Below are 9,312 nucleotides of genomic sequence, written 5' to 3' on the forward strand. Positions count from 1 at the left end.
AAGTCTACCTCAGCTCTCCCCTGAGCAGCTCCACTGCCCAGCCTCCTCCAGCCGCTCCGTGGGCATCATGGGATCCTCTTCCATCACGTCTTGTGGCACTGACCTACTTACTGTAGAGGAAATGTGGCCCATTTGTTTTCCTTCTATGAGATCATCGCCCCATTTTCTTTATGGGTGAATTGGGGAGTTGTGGTAAGAAATCCCAGCACTGGAAAACTAACTGGGACTATTTAAAGCAGGTAGCAGAAAGGAAGGTATCGAGCATTGCAGGAAGAAAAGAAAGAAGTGGTGTGATTGCATCTGCACAAGTGGCTTCCAAACTGTTGCAAACTCACCTCTGCCAGGCAAGCCATCCCCAATAATGTTATAAACTTGCAAATTCCCAGCAGGCTTGTGACACTTTGCTTGGGGTCTGCTGATTAAATGGGAGGGCGTCATGTGTGGTGTAGGAGCTAATAGAAGTTACCTGCTGTCCAGACAACATTTTCTGTCCAGTTTCTATGCCTGAAAAGAAGAAGGTGGGAAAAATGTCACAACCCTGTGAAGCCTGCATGATTGTCTGCAGTGAAATGATGTGATTTATGGGATCTGCAGATGACTGCCAACAATTTTAGTGTCTTTCATCTGTGTCTATGAAGCTTTGCAATAAAGAGCAGCCCTACCACTCTTCAGTGACTCTGTTGCTTCCTACTTGAAGAAACCTATGTTACAGTCAGACTGCCATTCCTGGAATGGAAACCTTTCAGGTCTGGTATTAAAAAGGAAAATGATTTCTACAGAATTAGAAATTCCACAGTCTATGGAAAAAACATCTTCCTTCCACCAACCAAATTATCACCTTCAAGATCTTGCTGTGGTCTTCCAAAACATCATTTGCCTTTGTTCCATCATTCTGAGTTAGTACTGAATCTTATATTGTCCCTACTGAGGATTTCTTCTCTCCTCTGCCCAACTTTTGCCCAGTCTCTCCTTTCTCTTGCTGGGCACAATCCTGGGAGGCACAGAGCTGCAGAGCACCCTTGGTTTAACAGACACATGCAGGAGACAAGATAACTGTGGCTTAACACCTCAGAGTTGGGTCAGGGCTCTTGGCATCCTTCTTTGCAAGTAAGGGCTTGTGAACACTGTGGCAGGGATGCAGCCTGGTAAGCCTGCATCGTGCACACAAAACTGAGCAAATTTGCCAACTCGGATGCAGATCCCTCTCCAAAAGGGTTATGAAGTGAAAGGCAGGATGATGCAAATGTGGCTGCACCACCCCTGGATCAGAGCTGGAGTGATTCTGTGCTGGAGTCCACTTACATTTTTTGAAATCAGGACTAACTCAGACAGAGTCACCCTTGTTTTGCCTGCTCACAGTGATGCCAACATGGTGTCAGCAGAGCTTCCTCCTTTCCTAGGCCAGGTTAGTAATTCAAATAGGAAACTTCATGAATCACGGTGCCTGAAATGGTTCCTCCAGCTCCTGCAGGATTTGGGGCAGATCACACAGGTCCACAGCCTGTATGTTTTGGAAGTAAAAAGTGGACATCAAAACCCACCTGAGAAAACAGCCTGAGCTTCAGAAGTGCTGAGCAACCTCCCCAAATGGAGGAAACATGGTTTCAGCTGACTAACTGTAAGCACTCAGTTAGCCTTCGCTTCTCCTCAGGTGTGCTCATCTGCAAAGTGGGGATCATTATATCTGACTCCCTCTCCAGGTATTTGGAAGTTAATTTAGTTAATGCTTGTCAAGAACTTTAAGGTCTTCAGATGAAAGGAGCCGCAGATAGGCAAAGCATTGCTATTACTATTAATTATTTCTATTGTGCAAGTAGACATGAAAGCAGCAAGGGTGATGATTACTCGCTTCCTTTACAAGTGGCAAGACACAGTGTAAATACACAGACAGGGACCCTCCCTGCCCTGCAGTGCTCCTAATCTTACCAGCCAGATAAACCAGACAAAGAGCAAGGAAAGGAGCACAAACCCAGAGAAAAGGAATGCATGTAGTGACTTACCACACACAACGTTTTTTTGCAACAGCTGCTTTTTATAAGTGCCCTGTTACCCAAAAAGCACAATATCACTCTTCTGGGGTATTTAAAAACTAGAAGTCAGGCTATCAAAAAAGGAACAGACTTTTATAAAAGCTAGTAAATGCTAATTCTCCTTATTTGGCCTCTGACTTTTAAGGAGATCAAGCTTTGAAGTTTTTCTCTGCAGCCACAAGGACTGAAAATATTTCACTCCTTAAAAAAAGAAGTCAAAATTCTGAAAGAACAAGTTGAAGTATTTGGATATGTAAGACAAATTCCTGGCAGTAACAGGTTGCTGTCAATCAGCTGCTCAGCAGGAAGGATGTGAGTGTGGGCTTGGTGGTAGCTCATCCCTCTTCACTCCCAGGCGCCCAGTGAGTCTCTCACAATTAGTTTTCATTCTCCCCAGGGTGCCAGGTGCACACCACAGAGGAGTTTACATGCAGTGATGAGATGCTCCACAGTAATTTGTTCCTTTATCTAATGCCTGACTAGACAGGCCGATGGGTAGAGGAGTAAAAAAAACAAGTGGCTTCCAGCCAGATGCTGAAACCTCTCACGCGTGGCTGTGAAAGGGCTGGTGCTGGCTCATCAGAGGGGGTGGGAAGTATGGCTGAGGCCAGCAGTGTAGCGGGACTGGGATGCTCTGGGGTGAGACGCGCCAATCTGAGCTATCTCACCTTTCCTTCAGAGTGTGAAGAGTCACGGAGGCAGAGCCTGGGCCAGGGAGTACCAGACTCAGCAGTCAGGCAACTGCATCCCTCACTTCCTTGAGAGACAGTTTCAGCCCATCTGTGGAAGGAGGTTGTAGCTGGATCCACAACATCCCGGGTGACTCCAGCAACCACTGAACCTTCTTCTGACTGCTGTACAAATCCATATGGTTTTCTTCTTTGCCTTTTCCCAAGTAAAAGTATCCAGTTCATTTAATATCAGCTGGTGAACAGGTTTGGGACAACATCACCTGCATTTTTTGGTGAGCTTATGGTGAGATGAGGATGCCTGATGCAAGCCGTTATGAAACTACTAAACTACTCTTAAAAGAATCTCAGCCTCTTTCAAAAAAGCAATTCTTTTGAGGAAAAGGCAAAAATGTTTCTGGCAGATCATAGGGAAGTGCATCCTTATTTCATAATAATCATATACAATACTACAAGCATCATAAGGATATAAAAAATAAGTTTTAAAAAGCTGAATCAACTGTCCTCCACGCACTGCTTCAGCTTTCCAGGTCTGTATTTCATCCTCGGGCTCTCACCAAGCTCCCTCTAATGGCCACAGACATCGTGTTTCGTTGCCTCCCTGTGCCACGGGTGGGGCAAGATACAGCATGAAGCCCCAGCATTGCACAGGGTGAGATTGCCTACTGGAGGAAGCCCTCCAGGTTTTTATTTTTTTAATGTGTGTGGGTTCGTCTCTCACCCAGCTCTTTTATGATCTTGTCTCCACCCAGTATCTTCCCTCTTAACACTTCCCCAGGTTCCTGCCTTTCTCCCCAGCCTCTGAAGACCTGACATCATCTCAGAGTTAATGCATGTTCTTCTCTTAGCTCAATTTAGGCCCACACCCTAATATAAAGAATGGATTACACCACCAAGGAATGACAGCAGCATATGCCAGACAGTTTGTTTGTCTTTTTAAGTCCAACTTTTTGATATCATCTTCATGTCATTTGTGGAAGATCTGTGGACTTGAGCCAGCTCTGCAACAGGGACCAGGGACCAAACCGCGTGGCAGCACAGTGCCACTGCTGCCAACATGACTGTGGTGCTCGGCAAAGAGCAGTGCAGCTGCCCCTGAGCCACACCAGCGCTGTACTGTTATCCCTCCCTGATATATCACAGCCCGTCATAGATACACACAACCACAGAAAGCTGAGGTTGGAAGGGGCCTGTGGAAGTAGATCCCCCCTGCTCAAGCAAGACCACCTGGAGAAGGCTGCCCAGGACCACGTCCGGATGGCTTTGGAGTATTTTCAAGGATGGAGATGATTTATCTTCACAGGTCATACATTTTCAGAAAGGACCTTTAATTATGTCTCCTTTTGGTACCTAATTTTAGACAACAAACAAAAATGTGTGTAGTCCACCTTCCTCAATATTCTCTCACCCTCAAAAAAGCCTTGAAACTGCCTTCCAGTGGACATAGGGGCAGAAAAGTATATATAGTTTGAAGATAGAGATTGCTTCATTTCTGGGAAAATTTTGTGATGCCGTTGTCTGTGCAAGAAGGGAATCACTTTCAGAAATCCAGACAGTGCTAAGAAATGTTCAAATGCACTTCGCATTTTGGGAAATATAGCCCAAATTGCCTCCAGCCCTTCTATTACATAAGATATGTGGAGATTTAAAACACTCTTCTGTCCCACAATGGACCCAAACTCACAACTTCAGGGTCAGCAAGAGGATGGACTGTCTTTTCTTCAACCAGCCAGCACCAGCTGGAAAAAACAGACCTCAGGATCTGAAGACCAAATATATTTCCAAAGGCTTATCCAATTTTTCCATGTATATCAGTTTCTCCAATACAAGCAAAGTAAGTGGTAAGTACTTTTACTAGCAAGCAGTAATTCTGGCTACAAACCTGGCCTCATGTACATGTTTGAAATATTGCAACTACACCAACAAAATTAGTATTGATTTTCTTTTTCTTTCTTTTTTTTTCTTTTTTGGCACAAAACCAGATGGGAATGGTTAATGACTGAACGGTTCCCCTTGGAATAACAAAACACTTAATGGTCACCCCTAATCTCTTGGCTGTTGCCCTCCTCTTTCATTCTGGTCAGAGTTGCTGCTCCAGGTGCCTCAACCTCACATGGGAGTTTTTGATCTCTCACAGGTTACCTGGATGAGCCAGAGTCTTTCTGTCTGACCAGAAACACCACCCTGGACTGCAGAAACCTTGCCTCCTGACAATGTCAAACAGCTCTAAAAAATGCAATGAACATTTTTTAACAAAACCCACATTTCTTCAGCATATCCCCAATATTTAGTCTTCATTACCGAAGGCTTCCTGGGGTACACAGGGCAGTTTAGGGCCAGTTAGGAAGGGAGGAGAAAGACCACCAGAAGTAATATTTCTCCCATTTGGTCAGGTAAATAGGGGCATCTTCCAGTGGGTACTGCTTTGCTAATTCACCTGTACCCTGAGCACCTACTTGGACAAACCCCAGTGACAAAACACAGGGATGAGAAATGTCTTTCAGCCAAAACCAGAGAGAAGTGTTGCACGAAACCAGCGAAACGAAAGCACAAACCTCTAATTATTTTAATATTGGACAGTGACAGTGTTGTTCTGTGTTAGGAGTGCAAACAACCCTTGGCCACAGGTCATGGTTCATTGCTATTTTAGAAAATAGTGGGGCTGCCACAGTGCTGTCCCTCCACAAAACACTCATGTAATTAAATAAAATGAGCTTTGCGATAAATCAGATGAACATGCATACACACAAGCAAGCAGCGGGTAATACTTTGCTGGAAGGGCAGAGCTTGCTGGGTGTTATTTTTGCACCATTCCCCCTCATCCCAGTAGGTGCTTCTGCAGAGTGTTGGCTGTGCAAACACAGGGTGCCCAGGCTCCCAGAGTCACTGATAACCACGGGGTTTATTCCTAAAGGACGGTCTCTTTCTGGTGGCACTAGCATCCCCAGAGCCAATGAAGTGTGCACCATCCTCAGAGGGAGAAAACTGCTCAGCAAAGATCTGGATGTCATCTCAGGGAGAAGAGAGAGCCTGGAGTTGTGCATATAAAGGAGATACAAGGGAAAAGGAAGAAGGAAAAAAATATCAGAAAAATAGGTAAAATAGAAGAGAAGATCCATCCAGGTGATATTTAAGCTGTTGTCCCTGTGAAGTGCACATCCAGAGCAAGCTGTGTGTTAGGACTACACGTGTGTGAAGGTACCATGCACTGAACATACTCCCAAAGAGTGCAGAGAGCCTATTTCAAACTTGGTCCAGAGCAACTCCCATTCCACCTCTTCAGACTCTTATATATTCTTAATATAAGCACTGTAACGTGCACCACTCAATTATTTAATGTTATTTATTGTGGCTACCTCTGATCCAACTCGACTTGAGCCTTTTTGCATTGAGCTGCCCCTCATCTTGCTCAGGGCTCTTGTCATGCGATCAGTTCTTTCTTATCTGGGTCTGTGTAGGTCTGGGATACTCTGGATAAAGGAAAAGCTGAATAACACTGGTACTGCTATTTCCACCTTGCTGTTTCTACCTTAAAAGGGCATCCACACACTCCTGGATACAGGCAGACATGTTAACTTGGGTACCTGCTGCAAGAGCAGGGAGAGCCAGCTGGGGCTCTGGGGAAGGTTATGTGCAATGCCCAAGCTCATGAACCTTCTCAGAGCCAGCTCATCTCAGAAAAAGCCTCTTAACACCAGTTTGCTTCCTGATCCTTCTTTGGCAAAATCAACCTCCTTTTCCCTCAGTTGAAGAAAACATCATCAACAACGTGTCACAGGAAACAGCAGGAAGAGATAATTTGTGTCACGGTGCCAAAGTGGAATAAATTAAATTGAGTGGAGTATCACTGTGTACCTGGAATAAAGCTTTGACTTCAGAGGAACCACTTAAGATTTGTACTAGAATAAATGAGAACAGAGCTGCCTGGCTCCTTTTTACACAGGGTATCAACAGCAAAAAGGGCATTTTCTCGTTAGCACACTGCAGCTGCACTCCAAATGGGATATCTATTAATAGAGTAAGTGGGCAGTCAGATATGCCCTTCAAAAACCTGCACGGGGCTGTAATTCTTCAGTTTCTAGCTCACACATTGCACCACCCAGGGAAATTGTAGGCCTGTAATGGTTTTCATTTCTTGTGTGATAAACAGGATTTTTTGTGTAATTACATTTCTTCTCTTGTTACCTGTGCTACTACATGTAACTGGAAAATTAATAAAGAGTTTATGGCTAAAAGGATAGAAATAAAAGGAGGACCAGAGCTGACGTACAGTAAGTCAACATAATCAGGAAGCATTGATCAGTGGAACACAAAATGCTTTTGTTGCCTTCAAAATCAATATTGCAGGGGGAAAAATAGATGTACACAATCATATACACTCAGCTTAGCCACTAAACACTTCACAGACAAAACTCCGTTCTTCTAAGTGTTTTAGAGCTTGTTTTTTTCATTTCTTTAGGATGAGTCTATCACTTCAGAAAAACAGGTAGGAGTCAGTCTCTTTGGTGTTAATACAGACTTCTACTGTGTTCTTTTTGGCATTCCTTCTGCACCACAGAATGAGCAGTATTCAGTTCAGATCTCATCAAACACTGAGTATAGATCCTACCCAGTAACGAGAAAATCTAAAGATATTCTTGAAGCAGTAAGAGAATTACATTTAATATAGCTTACCAGTATTTTTATTTTTCTGTAACGGCTAGAAGCGCTAGTCTTCGCTTAAGGCCCTGAGCACAGTGTTGTACAAACCTAGATGAAAACACTAAACCTGTTCCAATAGTTTAAAATCTATGTAGTAGAACAAAAGACAACATATTGCTGCAAGCAAATGGAAAACCCCATACTAATACATTATTGGTTCTGCTCACCGTGCACTTGCTTGAAAAACTATTAAGCATTCAGTGGAGAATGGCACTGAGAGGTATTTGAAATTAAGAGACACAATCAAGTCTAGGTATCAAGTCTAGACACTAAATGATAAGTGATAGATGAAGTATGGTAGGATGGGATAGGCTTTAGAAGGTAAGAAAAGAAACTTAAAATGGTCAGTAAAGGAATGTATAGTGCTGGGGACAGTACAGATGAGAAACTACAGAGGTGAGCCTTGCATATCACTCTGGAGGACTATGAGCTGGGCAAAATCAGAGAAAAACAGAGTCAAAATCAAGGATGTTGAGCCCAAATGAGAGTGTTAGCTGTGTGAGGATGGGTAAGGTGGTACTTGAGAGATATTATAGAGTAAGAGTCTATAAAAACTCCAAGCAACCAGGATATGAGATTTAGGGGGAGGGTTCATCTTAAGTGTCTTTATGAAGTTTCGTTATTTGCTTCTTAACTCTCTACATAAGCTGACAGGTTCCCCCCAGGTGTCCCAGCTGTCAGTGCAAATTGCTGATGGTCTTCAAGTTGTTCTAAATTTAATTCTTTAAAAAGCTTTAAATGCCATTAGACCTTTGTGCCTTTGCCCTGTCTGAAGATTGTCTGAGACTTATTTTGTTCCTTTTCCTTGTGGTTGAAGTACCACTACATAAAACACAGCAAAATGCTATTGCCACTGACGTCAGCTGAAGTTTGGGGCATTGGGCTCAGTGGGTTCAGCTCAGTTTCCCTTCTTTTTGCCATTTGTACTGTAATGAAGTTTGTTTGCCTGAGATCAGTCTGTGGGCTTTTTAAAGATTTTAGCTGTGAATCAGTGATGAAAACCACCTTCCCTGCATCCTTTGACACTGGTGATATTAAATATGCAACCTGGGGACTGAAGTCCCAGGTTTGCCCCTATGCTTTTGCAGCTACCCTGCCACGCTGGGAGTCCTCATGGGTGGGATTCATCTGACCACAAATGCCAACATTTAAGTCCGAACAAGTGTTGAGATTCTTTCACCATTAATGATTTATTGCAACCCTACAGTAGCTCCTAAAATAGATCTGGTGATTTTTTCCTTAGAAGTGTCTGTTTCTCTCAATAGGAATAAAGGCAGTCTAGGGTAACATCTACCTCATGGACGTCTAAAGTCATGTGAAATTAATTCCACCCTATGCAATCAATCTTTCATAGTGAGAAATTTCCTCCAAAGATGAGAATGAAGATGAGAGACAGCAAGGTGGAGAGTGGAATATTTTACATCTTTGCTTTCACTCACATGCCCCTTTCATTGATGTTTTTGTGATCAAATCACCCTTCCATCTGAATGTTGAGACCAAGGCAATGGCAGGTGCCTGCCAGAGGGGATGTTTTCAGTTGAAGAGAGCACTGAGCATATTGCCAGCAAACCTAACCTACTGAGTAACATATGTATTTCTATGTTTTAGTGTTTGAACATATTTTAACAGTTATTACTATGACATTTTCTATCAAAAAAAAAGGCTACATCCCTCTTTCCTCCAGTATGACTCTTCTCCCAGTTTAATTTTAACATTTCTTCATACCCTTTGCTGTGTTTTTCATTTCTTGGTCCATCCCTAGTGTCTCTTCTACCTTTCTCTTCTCCTTTGCCAAAGCAAATGTGCACTCTCTGCTCCTTGGAATTGTGCTTTTATTTCCTTGCTTCTTCCCTTGGTTGCACCTCTCCCTTCTCTCCAGCCTTTCCACCCTT

Source organism: Strix uralensis, chromosome 2, assembly GCF_047716275.1.
Source record: "Strix uralensis isolate ZFMK-TIS-50842 chromosome 2, bStrUra1, whole genome shotgun sequence".
NCBI lineage: Eukaryota > Metazoa > Chordata > Aves > Strigiformes > Strigidae > Strix > Strix uralensis.